Here is a 20,142-nt window from a genome sequence, read left to right on the forward strand (position 1 = left end):
AAAAAATGTAGAACCTAGAACATATAAGCCCTTGGTTCGACTCCAGACTGACTGCCCTTGACCAGCACAAAAACATCCTGTAGCGGTACTGCAATAGCATCGCATAGTCCCCGCGCATATGGCACTGTTCAGGGAAGTCAAGGAACCGATACACGCAGTCAGTCAGGTAAGCAAAGGCTAGCTTTTTCAAACAGAAATTTGAATCCTGTAGCTCTAACTCCAAAAAGTTTGGACAACGGTAAATCCAAGAGAACAAGAGCATCCTCCCAGCGCGCCACTGACTGCGGCTAGGTAAACGGCCAACCACCGGGATAATCATTGAATAAAAAAAAAAAGCAAGAATTTTCAATACAGCATTTCTCTACACTGGCATGCTTTCCTCCTGGCTACCCCAGCCCCGGCCAACAGCTCCGCCACCCCCGCAGCTACTTACCTGAGCCTCCCAGCTTTCTCCTTCACCCAAAATTACAGATAGCAAATGTTCTGAAAGAGCTGCAAAACCTGGAGCCCGTACACTCAGCTGGCCTAACAATCTGGACCTCTCTAAAATGATCCGCCGCCCTTGTTGCACACCCTAGTACAGCTGTTCACCTCTCGGATCGTCCAAGATCCATAAAATGGAAGCTGCCGCGGTCACTGACACCTCTAGACCCAAACTGTTATAGACCATATCCATCCTGCCCTGCTTTCTAAAGTCTCGAAAGACCAGTTAATAACAGATCACTGACCATTTCGATCCACCATCCTTCTCCGCGTGCAATCCGGTTTCCGAGCTGGTCAAGGGTGGCAACCTCAAGCCACCTCAAGGTAGCTAAACGATATTCATTAACCGCCATTGATAAAAAGACCAGTACTGTGCAGCCATCTTCAATCGGCCTGGCCAAGGCTTTTGACTTGTCATCACCGTATTCTATCTGCAGACTCAATAGGCCTTGGTTTCTCAAATGACTGCCTGCCTGGTTCACCAACTACTCGCAGACAAGTTCAGTGGTGTCTAATCTGAGAGCCTGTTGTCCGACCTCTGGCAGGCTCTATGGGGTACCACAGGGTTAAATTCTCGGGCCGACTTTTTTCTCTGTATATATCAATGATGTCGCTCTTGCTGCGGGTGATTCCCTGATCCACCGCTACGCAGACGACACCATTCTGTATACACCTGGCCCTTCTTTGGACACTGTGTTAACTAACCTCCAAACGAGCTTCAATGCCATACAACACTCCTTCCATAGCCTCCAACTGCTTTAAACGCTAGTGAAACCAAATGCATGCTTTTCAACCATTCGCTGCCCGCACCGCCCGCGCCGACTAGCATCACTACTCTGGACGGTTCTGACCTAGAATATGTGGACAACTACAAATATCTAGGTGTCTGGCTAGACTGTGAACTCTCCTTCCAGACTCATATCAAACATCTCCAATCCAAAATTAAATCTAGAATCGGCTTTCTAATTTTGCAACAAAGCCTCCTTCACTCACAACCCAAACTTACCCTAGTAAAACTGACTATCCTACTGATCCTCGACTTTGGGATGTCATCTACAAATAGCTTCCAATACTCTACTCAGCAAACTGGATGCAGTCTATCACAGTGTCATCTGTTTTGTTACAAAAGCACCTTGTACCACCACAACTGCGACCTGTATGCTCTAGTCGGCTGGCCCTAGCTACATATTCGTCGCCAGGCCCACTGGCTCCAGGTCATCTATACGTCTATCCTAGGTAAAGCTCCGCCTTATCTCAGCTCACTGGTCACGATAACAACACCCACCCGTAGCATGCGCTCCAGCAGGTATATCTCACTGGTCATCCCCAAAGCCAACACCTACTTTGGCCTCTTTTCCTTCCAGTTCTCTGCTGCCAGTGACTGGAACGAATTTCAAAAATCGCTGAAGCTGGAGACTTATATTTCCCTCACTAACTTTTAAACATCAGCTATCTGAGCAGCTAACCAACGCTGCAGCTGTACATAGTCCATCTGTAAATAGCCCACCCACTCTACCTAACCTCATCCCCATATTGTTTTTATTTACTTTTCTGCTCTTTTGCACACCAGTATCACTACTTGCACATCATCATCTGTTCATCTATCACTCCAGTGTTTAATCTGCTAAATTGTAATTACTTCGCTACTATGGCCTATTTATTGCCTTACCTCCTCACGCCATTTGCACACACTGTATATAGACTTTCTCTTGTGTTATTGACTGTACGCGTGTATTATACTGTGTAACTCTGTGTTGTTGTTTGTGTCGCACTGCTTTGCTTTATCTTGGCCAGGTCGCAGTTGTAAATGAGAACTTGTTCTCAACTAGCTTACCTGGTTAAATAAAGTGAAATATAAAAAAAATATATATAACAATTATTAGCTGTAAACTTTAGACTGTTCTCAGGGCTTTGTTGTAGCTAGATATGTTTAAGTTGCGTCGGGATAATTTTAGCATTTTAGCAAACCCTATTCCTAAACTAAACCTAATTATCTTAACCTGCCACGTTAATTCTCCAAACCTACCACGTTAATTATCCTAACCTGTTACAGAAAGTCACTTATGCTATTCAAAACTGGAAGATATGCCCAGAGCACGAAAGGGGGATACCTAGTCAGTTGTACAACTGAATGCATTCAACTGAAATGTGTATGCCGCATTTAACCCAACCCCTCTGATTCAGAGAGATGTGGAGGGCTGCCATAACTGACACTTCCCCACACCAGTTGTAGTCTTTCAGAGACTGGAAAACATATGCCAGTTTGTAGATTTAGCAATTAATCCTCTGATAGGAACATCACTGAAAAGACATCCAATGGATCTATAATTATAATCTGTGTAACAGTAGCTGTTGTACACCTAGTTTGTAAAGTACCTTGAGAAATTCTTTGTGTTTGTTTCTAAATGCAGACCTTGGTCCTATTTTTGGAATCAAGTTGATGAAGTCTTTCTCCTTAAGGAAGAGGAAACTTTCTTCATCAATTTCTTCATCTGAAATTAAGGAAATATACATTTTAGGCATCTCAATATCATAAAATAATAATTACTGTATCAAATTAACAAATAAACATACGTGTTTACAATTGAGGTGAAATCTTTAGTTGAATGTGTAATAATACAATGTACAATAATACCTACGTTATTTTAATCAAATCAATCAATAATTGTATTAATACACAATGTATTATACAATGTAGAATAATACATCACAATTGTCTTCACCTTCAAACCTCTGAATCAAGTCACTGAGGTTCCACTCAGTTAATTTGTCTCTGACGAAATCAAATGATGCCATGAGACTTTACTATGAAGGGAGAGAAAAATGGTACAAATTAGATCATTTAGATATTTGTGGTAGGCGCTATCACATTACCTTTATTCCAAAAGGTGTAACTGCAACTATAAAGAAAAACATGATGATTTATTAAAACAACAAAAGCACATGCCATTCAGTATTTAAGCTTCATTTGCAAGAGAAAATCAAGTGCTCATGTTCTTGTGATTCCTAACCATTTTGTTATTGTAGGATGTCCGCAATAATTTTTCATAGACTTACTTGTTCTCAGACGAGTAAAGTTTATCTGAATGCAAGTATATCGGTCTTTTCAACCCTTATCTACATATTATTTTTTTAAATATATGTAATTATTCTACTATTTACTTTGCTATAACTATTTGAAAGGTTGAGGCGCCTTTCAGACCCTTGTTTTTTATTATTTACCTCTGCAACACAAACTTTTAATTTCTCTTTTACTTCTGATCTTCATATTGTTTTGTCTTTTAATTCTCATTGGGGATGCTAATTTCAGTCAATTTTGCTGCCGACTAAATAACTAAATGAATTCCAAAAAGTACAATTATGTGACCATTGAAAATACTATGCATGGGTACAAGGACCCAACATTTGTCATTAACCCGTCTAGGAACGAGGTTCTGCTAGCGGAACCCCTCGCCAACAGCCAATGAAATTGCAGGGCGCCAAATTCAATCAACAGAAATCTCATAATTCAAATTTCTCAAACATACAAGTTACAAGTATTAGACACCATTTTAAAGATAAAATTCTCGTAATCCAACCACAGTGTCCGATTTCAAAAATGCTTTCGGCGAAAGCAGAACATATCATTATGTTAGGTCAGCAACTAGTCACAGAAAGCATTCAGCCATTTCCAACCAAAGAGAGGAGTCACAAAAAGCAGAAATAATGATAAAATGAATCACTAACCTTTGATGATCTCATCAGATGACACTCATAGGACTTCATGTTACACAATACATGTATGTTTTGTTCGGTAAAGTTCATATTTATATCCAAAAATCTGAGTTTACATTGGCGCGTTACGTTCAGTAGTTCCAAAACATCCGGAGATTTTGCAGAGAGCCACATCAATTTACAGAAATACTCATAATAAACATTGATAAAAGATACAACTATTATGCACGGAATTATAGATACACTTCTCCTTAATGCCACCGCTGTGTCAGATTTTTTTTTTTTATTACCGAAAAAGCACACCATGCTAGAACTGAGTACAGCGCTCAGAGCAATACATAATCCGCCATGTTGTGTAGTCAACAGATGTCAGAATAGCATTATAAATATTCACTTACCTTTGATGATCTTCATCAGAATGCACTCCCAGGAATCCCAGTTCCACAATAAATGTTTGTTTTGTTCGATAATGTCCATCATTTATGTCAAAATAGCTCCTTTTGTTAGCGCGTACAGTCCAGTAATCCACATCATGACGCGGTTCACTAGTTTCAGATGAAAAGTCAAAAAAGTTCCGTTACAGTCCGTAGAAACATGTCAAACGATGTTTAGAATCAATCTTTATGATGTTTTTAACATAAATCTTCAATAATGTTCCAACCGGAGAATTCCTTTGTCTTCAGAAATGAAGTGGAACGAAGACCTTTGACTGAGCGTGCGAGACTGAGCTTGTGGCCCTCTGCCAGACCACTCACTCAAAGAGCCTTCCCTTCCCCCTCCTTTATAGTAGAAGCATCAAACAAGTTTCTAAAGACGGTTGACATCTAGTGGAAGCCTTAGGAAGTGCAAAATTGCCAATATCCCACTGTGTATTCGATAGGGGCTGAGTTCAAAAACTACAAACCTCAGATTTCCCACTTCCTGGTTGGATTTTTTCTCAGGTTTTTGCCTGCCATATGAGTTCTGTTATACTCACAGACATCATTCAAACAGTTTTAGAAACTTCAGAGTGTTTTCTATCCAAATCTACTAATTATATGCATATTCTAGCTTTTATGGCTGAGTAGCAGGCAGCTTAATTTGGGCACGCGTTTCATCCAAAATTCCCAATACTGCCCCCTTACCCCAAAGAAGTTGTACTACTTAAGTAGTCTTTTGGGGTGTCTGTACTTTACTATTTACATTTTTTACTTTTACGACACTACATTCCAAAGAAAATAATGTACTTTTTACTCTATACTTTTCCCCTGACACCCAAAAGTACTCGTTACATTTTGACAGGAAAACGGTCCAATTCACACACTTATCAAGATTACATCCATGGTCATCCCTACTGCCTCTGATCTGAAGGACTCACTAAACACAAATGCTTCTTTGTAAATTATGTCTGAATGTTGGATTATGCCCCTGGATATCCGTCTGGTTTGCTTAAATAAGGAATTTGAAATGGTTTATACTTCTACTTTTACTTTTGATACTTAAATACATTTTAGCAATTCCATTTACTTTTGATACTTAAGTATATTTAAAACCAAATACTTTTAGACTTTCACTCAAGTAATATTTTACTGGGTGGCTTTCCCTTTCACTTAAGCCATTTTCTATTAAGGTATCTTTACTTTTATGACAATTGAGTAATTTTCCCACCACTGACACAGATGAATATCTCCATTAGAAACTTAGAAAGAGGGGAAATATAAATATGCAACAACTAGGATGGGTTGTTAATATGACTTCTTGAGCTGACAAAAATCCTAGTCACCAAAATCGGGTACTAAGTTGTATTTTTATCGATAAAAAATAAAAAGTCTGATATGTAAGTCTAACATTTATGGCTGGTTTCAGCTCCTCCAATGGTGTGTATTATTACACTGCCGTCAAGTGGATGTAAGCGCTACTACATGACTTGTGAGTTGTATGGTGTAGCTGTGGCTCTGAGTATTGTTTATTCATCCTATGTAATGTACAGTATTCCCAGTGAATTTGGTGATGCGTTTTTCTTCCAATATCCAGAGAAATTAATAATTCATTTTGTCAGGTTTATGTCTCATCCTGATATTATGCAACCTTAATGTAATGTGAGTATGAACATATTTTTTTTGTTTCAAAGTGGCAGCATGAATTAAGTTATCTTGAATTTGGGTTTAGCTTAGGTAAAATTTGATTCAGATTTTGATTACTATCTTGAAAGATGATAATTCAATGCTAAAGTTATTGCAAATGAGATAAGAAAGTGATACATGTTTTACAGACATTACAAAACTGTTGTACGATAGAAGCAACCTCCACTCTACTGGTGAATTGATGAAACATGCTCTTTTTCTATGGCCAAATAGAAAGTCACGTCAAACCAAATATCGAGTTGATTTCCGTTGGTTTTATCACTACAGATGAATTTTTGCTAAATTACAGTTTCTTCCAGAACCATAGACTACTTTCAGGTTGAGGAAACAACTCAACTTAAGTTTTAAAATACTGAACTTCCCCTTTAAGTAAAAACGAATAGAAGATGGGTTTATCCTGTATCTAGTCCCCCCATTTGAAGAAGTCATAAGTATTTGGACAAATAAAAATTCCCAGGACAAATACAAATTCAGTGTTACGAAATCGATTAACTAGCTGGCTAATATTATTGCGCTTGCTAACTCTATGGGTCTTGGGCCAACCTGCAGAGGGCACACTACATCACATATCTCTGCCCAGGTCTCAGCTAGAGATACACACGAATCATCTCCCTCACTAGGGAGACCCATTTCCTGGGAACCACTGTCTATGTATTCTCAGAAAATGTTGTGATGTTTTTTCTCCCTGTTCAGAGAAGTTAGTCATTGAAGTTGTTAGGTTTATGTCTTATCATACATCCTGATATTACCAGGTTCTGACCACTAGATGGTACTGTTCCCTGATGGTGTTGTTCCCTCAATGTTAAAAGTGTAGTTCACCTAAATTACTAAATCACATATTGGTTTCCTTACCCTGTAAGCAGTTTATTATGGATAAGGTATGACAGCAACCCATGCTTTGGTTGGAGAGCTCTGCTAAGTTAAAATATGGAATCTTTTTGTTAAGTGGAACTGAGAGCGTTTTAGCAACATGAAACCTTGTTAAAATATGTTCATATACACCCCAAGAAGAATATCACACTTTTTTATTTTATTTTTTTCGACAAGCAAGCACTTAGATATTGTCATTTTCACGTTTTCATACTTTCATAGAATGTTTGAGAATGACGTAGAGTAAGACATTTGTAAATGACATTTGTAAATTCTATAGCAATATAGTGGGAAAGCAGCTGTGCATTTTTACAATTTATAGACACTGATCTTTGAACTGGACTGTGTGTTTACATGCAATAGCAACAGTGCAACTTTAGATAGTTAGAAAGCATTGGCCACAAGCCAAAAAATACACCTGGATGGATTTCTGCAAATATGCAAACACCATGGGAGTCCTATTACATTTGGGAACTTTACAGTCCTATTGATCAAACAACCATGAGAAGTGAGGCTCTCTCTCCCTCAGTTGCCTATGCACATCAACAACAAGATCAACAACTAATACTAGCCAGAGTGAGATAAGCAAATATCTAACAAGGGAACAGTAGATAAACCCTCAAACTTTTTCAGCTTGTAGTTGCCCATCAAAATTGCCTGCTCGCCCTTCTGCAGCTTGCCTGCCAATGCATGATTGTTCCAACCCACATTTTGACAACTGAATGGGAACTTGCCTGCCTGCTCGCCAATTTGATCGATCCCAGATACATTTGATTGACAACTAAGATATATGCTAACTGTGGATAACAGTCGTTCAAGTTCACCATAGCTAGCAAGCAAAGTGATTCACATTTCTCCAAGCTAACCAAATGACACATGCAACTAAGGCTGTAGCCACTGAAAAGGGGGCTAAAAGTTGCCCACGCCCAATGACATGACATCCTCCCAAAAGCTAGAAAGTTAGCTACTGTAGCTAACACATTACCAGCCTTAGTTACATTTGTCCATTTTTGTCCAAAGTACTGAGTCATTGAAACTGAAATAGTGATCATTCTGAATGGGTGGAAGCAGCAAACAATGTACCAGACCAGCTGTGATTTACAACCTGATTGCAGTATTTGTTGGACTACCAAGAAATGTATTGGTGAATTATATTAATCATGCATCGAACTGCATCCATCTATTCTGCCAACAATGCCTTACCCCAGGTCATGGAATTTTGGAGTAAAATATAACCTATTTGTAAAACCTCTTATAAAGGTGGTTTCGTAGCATAAACTAGGAACTTGATATTTTTACTGAAATTATGATTGTCTGTTTGTTTCATATCTGCCAAGTAGATAAATGTGATTTAGCCAAGAAAAAATACCATAGTAAAACATACAAACGCACCAGTAGAGTAGAGGTTGCTTCTATAGTAGAGCAGTCTGTAAAACATGAATTACTTTTCCATATCTCATTTACAATAACTTTATCATTGAATTATAATTTTACAAGATATTACCCAAGCTAAATTCAAGTTAATTTAATTAATGCTGCCACTTAGATTATTTTTTTTATACATGTACTCACATTACATAAAGGGTGCGTTCGTAAATTCACCTTGGCAATCTACTCCAATTTCAGAGCCAGAATAATTGAGGAATTTACAAACGCCCTAAACTCGGTTGTCCTGACAGGTGTAAGTAAACATCTGCCTAATAAATGGAATAAAATGTTTTCCAATAACACAGTTACAGTCATGAACCCTCTTGATAACACACAAGCAGCTCTACCAGGGCTCTACCAAGGGCAAGTAAAAGGTTTAGAGAGTGTTTTTCTCTTGTTTATTGTATGTCTCTAAGTAGCTAACAAGCTAGCCAACTTTAGCCAGTTAGCTTGTGTGCTTGACTGCCATTGTGAGGTCAGAATGCTTGGATCAACCCTACTCCAACACTCAACGCTCCAACGCTACTCCAATCTGACAACGCTCTAAATTTACAAATGCCCAGAGTGCACTCTGAGCGCACTCTGACACTCTAGAGTGATATAACGAATGCACACAAAGTTCTCCAATCTCCAAATTACAAAATCTTCTCATTTGAAGGAATTTTAGCATTTCATTATCACCTTTTAAGATATTAATCAAAAACGGAATCAATTTAGCCCAAGCTTAACCCTCATCAAAGATAGTTGAATAAATGTTGCTACTTATATAAAACAAAAATATATTTTTATACTCACATAAAGTTGCAAATCTCTTCAAATTTTCTGATTTGTTTCCTTACTCTGAAAACATGAAATGTGTGAAAAGTTTCAACAAAAACATATGCTGATACTTACCACATAAAGGCAATGTTCAGCAAATGTATATTCTGTGCTACTGACACAGTCCTCTAGCAAGAAAACAGACTGAACAACAGGAGTATGTGGTGTTGAAAGCAGTACAGCCGTATGGGTATACTGTAGGTGTGGCTGTTCTTTGTCATGTTGTGACGCAGGTTAACGTTCATTTTCATTTGTCTTGTCCTGGAGGCACAACTGAGCGGTTTCCATTAGATGGGCCAGCTGCAGACAAAATTGGTTATATCGTAAAAATGTATAAAAACAAAAATGAGCTTTTAGGAATTCATTTAAGGTTAGGTTTAAAATGACATTTTATGACTTTGTGGCAGCTAGTGGCCACTCTGCAGACCGCTAAAATATTCATTTTGGCTGGACAGCCAAAACAGATCATCACAGTAAAGCAAGGCATGAGTTTCAGTTTCAAAGGAAACCATTTTTACAAAAAGTACATATACGTTTATCTAGGGGAGTGTTTTGTAAGGCAACATTTCAGAGAAATAGAATGGAAACTTTGGTAAAAAGCAACAAAAGAAAAAAATCGAATTACGAAGACAAAAGACATTTAAAAATGAACATGGTTACATATTATTGTAAACACTAGGACACACTACTAGCATGAAGAAATCTGGTGTGTTTGTGGTAACATGCCACTCCTTTGTGCATTTATCAAGAAGGCACGCCAGCGCCTGTTCTTCCTCAGGCAGCTGAAAAAACTTTGTACCTGTTTCTACAGATGTACCATTGTGCTGCATACTGACTGGCTGTATCACCGCCTGGTACGGCAGCTGCACCCCTCTCCACCACAAGGCTCTACAGAGGGTGGTGAAGGCTGCACCCCTCTCTACCACAAGGCTCTACAGAGGGTGGTGAAGGCTGCACCCCTCTCCACCACAAGGCTCTACAGAGGGTGGTGAAGGCTGCACCCCTCTCCACCACAAGGCTCTACAGAGGGTGGTGAAGGCTGCACCCTCTCCACCACAAGGCTCTACAGAGGGTGGTGAAGGCTGCAGCCCCCTCCACCACAAGGCTCTACAGGAGGGTGGTGAAGGCTGCACCCTCTCCACCACAAGGCTCTACGGAGGGGTGGTGAAGGCTGCACCCCTCTCCACCACAAGGCTCTACAGAGGGTGGTGAAGGCTGCACCCCTCTCCACCACAAGGCTCTACGGAGGGTGGTGAAGGCTGCACCCCTCTCCACCACAAGGCTCTACAGAGGGTGGTGAAGGCTGCACCGTTCATCACTGGGGGCGAGCTCGGAAGCATTAAAACTGCTGAACAGCTTATCAATGACTGTCTACGCACACACCCCACACATTCCCACCCAAACACACTGACGTACACCCACATTCATTAATTTACACACACACACTGACACAGTGAATCCTGTGCACGTGACAAATAAACTTTGATTTGATTTTGATTGATTCTTGTCATGCCATAGAGCCAGACTGTTTGGCATGACAAGAAGTGGAAAGTAGTGGAATGTTAGCACAAACACAGGACTATATCATCTTTAACTTTAAATCATCATAGACGTCCTGCTGTCAGTCATATCTCCCAACACTCCAATGCAGATTAGGATCATAGTGACTGTAGTATTGTGACATCCTGCTCTGGAAGAGGGACCGCTTGCTGCCCTTTGTCCAGCGGTCGAGGACCAACCCAGGCCATCACATTCATCAGAGGGAAGCTGCTGCTGCCATTGGCAGAAGAATGGGGTTAGAAATGTTACTGTAAATGTACATATTTCCCATCAAAATACATAAGAATACACACTATAGGAATACACACATAAGAATACACACTCTGAATACACACATAATAATACACACTATGAGAATACACACTATGCGAATACACACTATGAGAATACACACTATGAGAATACACACATAAGAATACACACTCTGAATACACACACATGTGAATACACACTATGGGAATACACACTATGGGAAAACACACTCTGAACACACACATAAGAATACACACCATGGGAACTCATACTCTGAACACACACACATGTGAATACACACACTAATACGCACTATGGGAAGACACACTCTGAATACACACATATGAATACACTCTGTCCACAAAACTGCACTGAACTCTGCAGCAAAACCTTACAATATTGTAGCAGGAATGATCTGGTAACTGATCTTTAATAGTGTTGTATGCTGTCTATAAGAAGGCAGTGATTGTTTAAGCAACAAAATAATTACGAATTACGCATTGTTGCAATATTCCAAACACGCAGAAATGAGTTGAACTTTTGATGGACAGACAAATACTTAATGTATTAAAACTGTACAAGCCCTAAGTGCGGGCCGTCTATTTGAAATGCGATTGTTATTTTGGGAAACTTTGCAAGTTACAGGGGCCGTTCAAATGTCCCTCCATGTTTCAGGTACTCATAGTGGGAGAGCAATAGTAATAAATGATATGACATTTAGCTAACTCTTTTATTCAAAGGGATTTAACTAGGCAAGTCAGTTAAGAACAAATTCTTATTTACAATGACAGCCTACCCCGGACGACGATAGACCAATTGTGCGCCGCAGTGCTTGAGGTGTCACTACAGACCCGGGTTTGATCCCAGGCTGTGTCACAACCGGCCGTGACCGGGAGTCCCATAGGGCGGCGCACAATTGGCCCAGCATCGTCCTCGTTAGGGGAGGGTTTGGCCTGGAGGGCTTTACTTGACTCATCGCGCTCTAGCGACTCCTTGTGGCGGACCGGGCGCCTGCAGGCTGACTTCAGTTGAACAGTGTTTCTTCAGACAAATTGGTGAAGCTGGCTTCTGGTTTAAGCGGGCGGGCGTTAAGAAGCGCGGTTTGGCGGGTCATGTTTCAGAGGATGCATGACTCGAGCTTCACGTCTCCCGAGTCCGTTGGGGAGTTGCAGCGATGAGACAAGATCGCAATTGGATATCAAGAAATTGGTGAGAAAAGGGAGGTCAAATATAGAAGACTCAGTCTGATGTTCTCTGCACCCGACATGCAGTCTAAAAACACCTGACATGTGGGGTGGAAGTTTGGGCTATAGTCACAGTCAAACTCTCCACTCTGAAACACAAAATGAAAAAAAAACACACATCATACCCAACACCACAAACCAGTAGTAGCACATTACAAAGGAATACTTACACTGAGTGTACAAAACATTAAGGACACCTTCCTAATTTTCAGTCGCACCGCTACTTCCCACAGTTTTGTCAAGTTGGCTGGATGTCCTTTGTGTGGTGGACCTTTGTTGATACACAAGGGAAGTTGTTGAGCGTGAAAAACCAAGCAGTGTGTCACGACTTCCGCCGAAGTCGGCTCCTCTCCTTGTTCGGGCGGGGTGCGGCGGTCGACGTCACCGGCTTTCTAGCCATCGCCGCTCCATTTTTCATTTTTCCATTTGCATGTATTTATTCCTCTGCCCCCCCCCCCATGTCTTTGTGTGAAATAGTTTTTGTTATGTGCTTCGTGTGTACGCGCCAGGCTGGGATTTTCCCTGTTATTCCGTGGTTTTTCCACAAAGGATGTTTATTGTGTAACATTTGATCATTTTTGTGACTGTTTCGCGCCTTGCACTTTTACCTTTGGCTGGAGGTTTTGACGCAGTGGCGTCTGTGTTTTTTTGCCTCTGCCTAAATAAAGTGTGCGCCTGTTCACAACTCTGCTCTCCTGCACCTGACTTCTCCACCAGTAGCGCACACCGTGACACAGTGTTGCAGTTCTCGACACAAACCAACTACCCCATTCAAAGGCACTTAAATATTTAGTCTTGTATGGTAGTATGTGATTGCTATGCTTACTTTTGGCTGTATCCTAGAATTTGCCACCAGCTCATAGCAGAGACCATATTTTCCTCTAGGACTCAATGTGTAGTTGGATCTGGATTTAATTAAAGTACTCCCCTTCTGTTGATGTTCCACCTTCAAAGAATATAAACTCAGCAAAAAAAGAAACGTCCCTTTTTCAGGACCCTGTCTTTCAAAGATAATTCGTAAAAATCCAAATAACTTCACAGATCTTCATTGTAAAGGGTTTAAACACTGTTTCCCATGCCGTTAAGACACTAACAGCTTACAGATGGTAGGCAATTAATGTCACAGTTTTGAAAACTTAGGACACTAAAGAGGCCTTTCTACTGACTCTGAAAAACACCAAAAGAAAGATGCCCAGGGTCCCTGCTCATCTGCGTGAATGTGCCTTAGGCATGCTGCAAGGAGACATGAGGACTGCAGATATGGGCAGGTCAATAAATTGCAATGTTCTTACCGTGAGATGCCAAGACAGCGCTACAGGGAGACCGGACGGACAGCTGATTGTCCTCGCAGTGGCAGACCACGTGTAACAACACCTGGACAGGATCGGTACAACCAAACATCACACCTGCGGGACAGGTACAGGATGGCAACAACAACTGCCCGAGTTACACGGAACACACAATCCCTCCATCAGTGCTCAGACAGTCCGCAATAGGCTGAGAGAGACTGGACTGAGGATTTGTAGGCCTGTTGTAAGGCAGTCCTCACCAGACATCACCGGCAACAACGTCACCTATGGGCACAAACCCACCATCGCTGGACCAGACAGGACTGGCAAAAAGTGCTCTTCACTGACGAGTCGCAGTTTTGTCTCACCATGGGTGATGGTCGGATTCGCGTTTATTGTCGAAGCGTTACACCAAGGTCTGTACTCTGTAGCGGGTCGATTTGGAGGCTCCATCACGGTCTGGGGCGGTGTGTCACAGCATCATCGGACTGAGCTTGTTTGTCATTGCAGGCAAAATCAACACTGTGCCGTTACAGGGAAGACATCCTCCTCCCTCATGTGGTACCCTTCCTGCAGGCTCATCCTGACATGACCCTCCAGCATGACAATGCCACCAGCCGTACTGCTCGAATGTCAGTGTTCTACCATGGCCAGCGAAGAGCCCGGATCTCAATCCCATTGAGCACGTCTGGGACCTGTTGGATCGGAGGGTGAGGGCTAGGGCCAGTCCCCCCAGAAATGTCTGGGAACTTGCAGGTGCCTTGGTGGAAGAGTGGGTAACATGCTGGTGTCAGATACTGACTCTTACTTTTGATTTTGACCCCCCCATTAATGGTAATGCTTCATTTTACAACCATTTATCCAGCTAGAGCAATATCTAGGTTAATTTTCAATCTACAAAACACCTTTTGCAGTGTGCAAACACCGCTCTAGCTCTGTCATCTTTCACCGCAGATGTGGAAGTGCAACGTAGGGGGATGGGGTGGATTTAGACGCATCCAATGCAAAAAACATATCTCTAACTTAAACTGGCACATTTTTATGGGGATTTTTTTATTATGCTAATTGGATTTCCAAGGGGGTGCGGACATCAACATTAGGGGTTTTTAAAGGAGTACTCCACTCAGATCATCATATATCTAGTACTCTTAGAGAGATGGCTAAAAGAATCATCATATATCTAGTACTCTTAGAGTGACCTTAAATGATTTATATTTTATTGTTTATAAATGTAATAAATATAGAATCACTCTACATGCTTCTCATTTTCTAAAACTAGTATTTTTGCATTGTTTTTCTGTATGTGTAAATCTGAAAAATCAGTGCTTTTACCTGGGATATTCACTTGAAGAGGGCGTATTTTACTGGTTGAGGGTTCACTCTGAAGCACATCGATAATCAAAAGGTTAAAACTGCTTGACGCTAGGGGCCAGATTATTATTATTATTTTTTTTAAATAACGTTCCCAAGGTAAACTGACTATTTCTCAGGCCCAGATCGTAGAATATGCATATAATTTACAGATTAGAATAGAAAACACTCCAAAGTTCCCAAAACTGTCAAAATATTGTCTGTGAGTATAACAAAACTGATTCTCCAGGCGAAAACCTGAGGAAATCCAACCCGGACGTGCATTTTTTTATTTTTTTTATCCTTGTTCCATTGCCTGCCCCTCTTCCATTTAAAGGCGTATCAACCAAATTCCTTTTCCAATGGCTTCCTCAGGCTGTGACCAGGCTTTAGACATAGTTTCAGGCTTTTATTTAGAAAAATTAGCGAGATTTTTCAAAACGAGTCAGGTGTCCTTTGATTAGTTCCTGCGCGCGAGAGGGGTAGCTCAACATTTTTTTTCAACTCTCTTTTATTGAATAGGTTACCGTCCGGTTTAAATATTATCGATTATGTAGGTTAAAAACAACCTGAGGATTGATTATAAAAAAACGTTTGACATGTTTCTACAAACATTACGGATACTTTTGGGAATTTTCGTCTGCCTTTCAGGAACGGAACGAGGCTGTAGTTTTCTGAACATAACGCGCAACCCAAATGGAGTTTTTTTGTTATAAAACTAATATTTATCGAACAAAAAGAACATTTATTGTGTAACTGGGAGTCTCGTGAGTACAAACATCCGAAGATTATCAAAGGTAAGCGATTAATTGTATTGCTTTTCTGACTTTCGTGACCAAGCTAATTTAAGGCTAACTGTTCTAGCATTGATTGATACACTCACAAACGCTTGGATTGCTTTTGCTGTAAAGCATATTTTCAAAATCTGACACGATAGGTGGATTAACAACAAGCTAAGCTGTGTTTTGGTATATTTCACTTGTGATTCCATGATTATAAATATTTTTAGGATTATCTTGGGGGTAAAACTGTTGAGAAGCCTTTTTGTCCTTAGACCTGCACCCGGACCACTTGTCATGCGGTAGTAGAGAGAACAGTCTATGACTGGTGGCCTGGGTCTTTGACAATTTTTTAGGGCCTTCCTCTGACACCGCCTGGTGTAGAGGTCCTGGATGGCATGCAGCTTAGCCCCAGTGATGTACTGGGCCGACTACACACTACCCTCTGTAGTGCCTTGTGGTCAGAGGCTGAGAAATTACCGTACCAGGCAGTGATGCAAACAGGTCAGGATGCTCTCAATGTTGCAGCTGTAGAACCTTTTGGAGGATCTCAGGACCCATGCCAAAATCTTTTTAGTTTCCTGAGGCGAATAGGCTTTGTCGTGCCCTCTTCACGACTGTCTTGGTGAGTTTGGACCATTCTAGTTTGTTGTTGATGTGGACACCGCAGGAACTTGAAGCCTCTCAACCTGCTCCACTACGGCCCGTCGATGAGAATGGGGCGTGCTCGGTCCTCCTTTTCCTGTAGTCCAACAATCATCTCCTTAGTCTTGGTTACGTTGAGGGAATAGGTTGTTATTCTGGAACCACCCGGCCAGGTCTCTGACCTCCTCCCTGTAGGCTGTTTTTCATTGTCGGTGATCAGGCCTACCACTGTTGTGTCGTCTGCAAACTTAATGATTCTGTGAAGTTGTGCCTGGCCATGCAGTCGTGGGTGAACAGGGAGTACAGGAGGGGACTGAGCACGCACCCCTGTGGAGCTCCAGTGTTGAGGATCAGTGTGGCAGATGTGTTGCTACCTACCCTCACCACCTGGGATTGGCCCGTCAGGAAGTCCAGGATCCAGTTTCAGAGGGAGGTGTTAAGTCCCAGGACCTTAGCTAGTGTATGAGCTTTGAGGGTACTATGGTGTTGAACGCTGAGCTGTAGTCTATGAATAGCATTCTCACATAAGTGTTCCTTCTTTGTCCAGGTGGGAAATGGTAGTGTGGAGTGCAATTGAGATTGGCATCATCTGTGGATCTGTTGGGTGGTATGCAAATTGGACTGGGCTAGGGGTTTCTGGGATAATGGTGTTGATCGGAGCCATTACCAACCTTTCAAAGCAACTTCATGGCTAAGGACGTGAGTGCTACAGGTCTGTAGTTCATTTAGGCAGGTGCCTTGTGTTCTTGGCACAGGGACTATGGTTGTTGCTTGAAACATGTTGGTATTACAGACTCAATCAGGGACATGTTGAAAAGTCAGTTGAAGACACCTGCCAGTTTGGTCAGCACATGCCCGGAGCACACGTCCTGGTAATCCTTCTGCGGCCCCGCAGCCTTGTGTATGTTGACCTGTTTAAAGGTCTTACTCACGTCGGTACGGAGAGCGGGATCACACAGTCGTCGGGAACAGCTGATGCTCTTATGCATGCCTCAGTGTTGCTTGCCTCAAAACGAGCCATAGAAGGGATTTAATTCCTCTGGTACGCTTGTGTCACTGGGCAGCTCGCAGCTGTTCTTCCCTTTGTAGTCTGTAATAAGTTTGCAAGCCCTGCCACATAAGACGAGAGTCGGAGCCAGTGTAGTATGAATTCAATCGTATCCCTGTATTGATGCTTTGCCTGTTTGTTCGTCGCAGGCATAGCAGGATTTTCTTGTAAGCTTCCGGGTTAGAGTCTCCGCACCTTGAAGCGGCAGCTCTACCCTTTAGCTCAGTTGCGAATGTTGCCTGTAATCCATGACTTCTTGTTGGGGTATGTACATACCAGTCACTGTGGGGACGACGTCCTCGATGGACTTATTGATAAAGCCAGTGACTGATGTGGTGTACTCCTCCAATGCCATCGGAAGAATCACGGAACATGTTCCAGTCTATGATAGCCAAAACAAGTCCTGTAGTTTAGCATCTGCTTCAGTCTGACCACTTTTTTATAGACCGAGTCACTGGTCTTCCTGCTTTAATTTTAGCTTGTAAGCAGGAATCAGGAGGATAGAGTTGTGGTCGGATTTTACCCAATGGAGGGCGAGGGAAGAGCTTTTGTAACGTGTCTCTGTATGTGGAGTACAGGTCTCTAAATTTTTCCCTCTGGTTGCACATTTAACATGTTGATGGAAATTTGGTAGTACTCATTAATTTCCCCTGCATTAAAGTCTCCGGCCACTAGGAGTGCCATACCGCTTTGAAGAATTTCTTTTTTTATTGAAAGAAAACAAGAAAGACAAAAAAACTGAAAACTTGAGCGTGCATAAACTATTCACCCCCCCAAAGTCAATACTTTGTAGAGCCAGCAATAACAGCTGCAAGTCTCTTGGGTTATGTCTCTATAAGCTTGGCACATCTAGCCACTGTGATTTTTGCCCATTCTTCAATGCAAAACTGCTCCAGCTCCTTCAAGTTGGATGGGTTCCGCTGGTGTACAGCAATCTTTAAGTCATACCACAGATCTTCAATTGGATTGAGGTCTGGGCTTTGACTAGGCCATTCCAAGACATTTAAATGTTTCCCCTTAAACCACTTGAGTGTTGCTTTTGCAGTATGCTTAGGGTCATTGTCCAGCTGGAAGGTGAACCTCCGTCCCGGTCTCAAAATTCTGGAAGACTGAAAGCGTAGATGGGGTGGTAGGTAGCCTAGTGGTTAGAACGTTGGGCCAGTAACCGAAAGGTTGCTCGATCGATTACCCGGTTGTTCTGCCCCTGTTGATCTGCCCTTGAACAAGCACTGTTCCCCGGTAGGCTGTCATTGTAGTAAATAAGGTAACGGGGGTGGCAGCATCAGGTTGTGGGGTGCTTTGCTGCAGGAGGGGCTGGTGCACTTCACAAAATAGATAACATCATGAGGGAGGAACATTTTGTGGATATATTTAAGCAACATCTCAAGACATCAGTCAGGAAGTTAAAGCTTGGTCGCAAATGGGTCTTCCAAATGGACAATGACCCCAAGCATACTTTCAAAGTTGTTGCAAAACGGCTTAAAACCTCTTAAGGATACGCCCCTTTTAACAATTTTGGCCTAAAATGACATTCTCAAATCTAACTGCCTGTAGCTCAGGCCCTGAAGCAAGGATATGCATATTCTTGGTACCATTTGAAAGGAAACACTTTGCACTTTGTGGAAATGTGAAAGGAATGTAAGAGAATAAACAGAATAGATCTGGTAAAAGATAATACAAAGAAAAACACAACCATTCTTTTGTATTTTTTTGTACAATCGCGTTCGAAATGCAAGAGAAAGGCCATAATGTGTTATTCCAGCCCAGGTGCAATTTAGATTTTGTCCACTAGATGGCAGCAGTGTATGTGCAAAGTTTTAGACTGATCCAATGAACAATTTGCATTTCTGTTAAAAATGTATCAAGACTACCCAAATGTGCCTAATATGTATATTAATAACTTTACCCTCCATATAAACCATTTACATGAATATCCTGCCCGAAAGTACAATTAACTAAACCAAATGAATAGTTATTATTTAGATAAGCATACAGACCTTTATATCTGTCACCCTATAAACCCAACATCACTTCTGTCCCCAGATTACTGGTGAGATGGTTAATACAAAGCAGTGTCTGTGGTCACAGCTAAGGAGGTGCTCAGTGGTGATCCCAAAGCATCACTTTGCACTGCTTTGATTTTTTTAATCCCATTTTACAGAGATGGACTATCATACATTTGGATTAGGATAGCAGTGCACTCCACAGGGACTAAGATATAAAATAATTATAATAACACTCAAATGTATTTAGCAAGCACTTTCTCATAGTCACAACACGATCCAACACAGCAAACATCTAATCTATAAACAACACCAGTCAGTGGAAAACAACATACAGGTAGAAACCCAAATTCTTAAAAGAAAATGCATCTCAAACTAAAGCAAGAAAAGTATAGATAAAGGCTACATAGAAGGTAACAATTGTGATAAGTTTTGTGGAATGATTCCTTTGTTAAACACTTCTTGACGCTACGGATCCTGTTACCGGATCATTTTCCTAAACAACCACTGAATTACAGAGCGCCAAATTACAAAA

General features: G+C 41.4%; 1 pseudogene; it reads right to left on the minus strand.

Moving 5' to 3' along the window:
- Nucleotides 1-9,605, minus strand: part of LOC112078593 (uncharacterized) — a 20,069-nt pseudogene extending 10,464 nt beyond the window's left edge.
- Between the last annotated feature and the right edge of the window lie 10,537 nt (nucleotides 9,606-20,142).

This window comes from Salvelinus sp. IW2-2015, unplaced genomic scaffold (genome assembly GCF_002910315.2).
Source record: "Salvelinus sp. IW2-2015 unplaced genomic scaffold, ASM291031v2 Un_scaffold5931, whole genome shotgun sequence".
Taxonomy (NCBI): Eukaryota; Metazoa; Chordata; class Actinopteri; order Salmoniformes; family Salmonidae; genus Salvelinus; species Salvelinus sp. IW2-2015.